Below are 2,160 nucleotides of genomic sequence, written 5' to 3'. Positions count from 1 at the left end.
GGAATCTTAGAACAGGGAGTGTCAGAGCTGGGAGGGGCCTTACAACAAGGAATGTCAGAACTGGGAGGGGCCTGACAACCTAGAACATCAGAGCTGGGAGGGGCCTTGGAACAGGGAATGTCAGAGCTGGGAAGGGCTTTAGAACAGGGAATGTCAGAGCTGGGAGGGGTCTTAGAAGAGGGGATGTCAGAGCTGGGAAGAGCTTTAGAACAAAGAATGTCAGAACTGGGAGGGGCCCGAGAACCTAGAACATCAGGGCTGGGAGGGGCATGAGAACCTAGAACATCAGAGCTGGGGGGAAGGGGGAGCCTTAGAACAGATTGTGTCCCTGTGCTTGATAATCCAGCACCCTGAGACAAAGTCTCAGATGTTTCATCCTAGTGACAAGTCTGGGCTCAGATACTCATCGCTCTCCTGGTCACCACCTCAGACTCCTCCATGGGGGTCTCTACTGGGGTCACCCTGGGAAAAACCCTTGACCATGAAGCAGGAAACTGAGTTCTAGCCGTGGCTTGGCCATTAACTTGCTAAATGACTTTGCTTAGGTCATTTCCTCTCCCTTGGTTTCAGTTTATCTTTAAAGGTGGGGGGGGATGGGCTAGCACAGGGTACAGTGGAAAGAGCCTTTGGAGTATAAGGACCTGGGTTCAAATCCTGCCTCTGTTACTTACTAACTATATATCCTTATGCAAGGCACCTAAAGGTCCCTGAACCTCCGTTTCTGCACCTAGAAAGTGAGGGAATTGGCTTCAGAGGCTTCTTTGAGCATTAAACATCTAAAAGTTCTGCTGTGAACCAGTAGATATGCAGGTGCCAGCTCCTTCCCTCTGCCTGTGCCCCGGGTAGGGCAGCCTGCCCTCCCTGCTCCTGTCAGGAATCTCACTGCCCTGCCCCCAGCGGACCCTCGAAACAGTCACACATTCTCTGTTTCAGAACCATCTCTCACCTCCAGCCCCTCCTCTCTATTCCCACAGCCCCTCTCTGCTCCAAATCTCATTACCACCTGTCCGGCCTCCCGCCTCCCTGTCCCCCAGTCTGTCCCTCCTGCATCCTTTGCTTCACTCTGCTCATGTGAGGCCCCTGCTCTCACTCGACACAGTCTCCTTACTGCCTGCAGAGAAAAGCTCACGTTCCCTTTGCCTGGGATTCAAGGTCAGTCAATTAGCACCTATGAAGTTCCAGAGCCTGTGCTAAGTGATGGGAGTCCAAACAGCCCACCTTTTCTTTTCCTCTCACCCCTCACCCTCTGAGTCCCCAAAAAAGACCACAAAGGAGCAGGGGATGTGGGAAGACAGGCAGACTGAAGGGGTGCTGGCAGGGCAGGTAAATTGGCCCAGGCATTCTAGAGAATCATTTGGAGCCATGCTTTTAAAAATTCACTAAAGTGTGCATCCCCTCTGACCTGGTGATATCACGACTCAGCCTGTCTTCCCAGGGAAATTTTAGAGAGGGAAGGGGCCCATATAAATGCAAATATTTGTAGCAGCACTTTTCAGAGTAGCAAAGCACTGGAAACCAAAGTGAGGTTGGGGTGGGGGGGGGAACCCATCTACCAGGAACTGGCTAACAAACTATTAATATAATAGTATTAGCACAAACAAAAATGAAGAAGTGGGTGGCTTGAGAGAAGCCAAGGAAGACTTCTATGAACTGATGCAGAAGGAAATGAGTAGAACTAGGAAGATAATTTCTGTAATAACAACACTGTACAGACAAGCAGCTTTGAAAGACCTAAGAACTCCGATGAACATAATGATCAACCCTAATCCCAGGGGACCAGTGATGAGGGGTGTCACCTACCTCCTGAGAAAGTGATGATGGACCCAGGTGCAGAATATTTCTGGACATGGCCAATGTCCTCACATGAAGTACTTAGGTTGAAACAATCATAGAACAATCTAGGTCAAGAGAGAAGCATGTTAGATAGACGGTGCGCATTTGTTGAATGACTGTGAGGACATTCTGAAGCCCTACCTTCATGTGCTGTCAGAAGGAGGGGGCTGAGAGGAGCCCAGCCCCAGATGTCCCAAGAGCCTGACCAGAGGATGTGACCAGAAGGGAGGACTCACATTAGGGCCTGATGAGGATTCTGAGCCAGGGGCAGGAGTCAGTGAGCTCCAGAGAGGAGAGCAACACGCTCTCAGACCTCCCCCACTCCCA

Source organism: Phascolarctos cinereus, unplaced genomic scaffold (genome assembly GCF_003287225.1).
Source record: "Phascolarctos cinereus isolate Bilbo 61053 unplaced genomic scaffold, phaCin_HiC Scaffold_1;HRSCAF=81, whole genome shotgun sequence".
NCBI classification, from domain to species: domain Eukaryota; kingdom Metazoa; phylum Chordata; class Mammalia; order Diprotodontia; family Phascolarctidae; genus Phascolarctos; species Phascolarctos cinereus.
Note: the sequence above shows the minus strand (reverse complement) of the source record.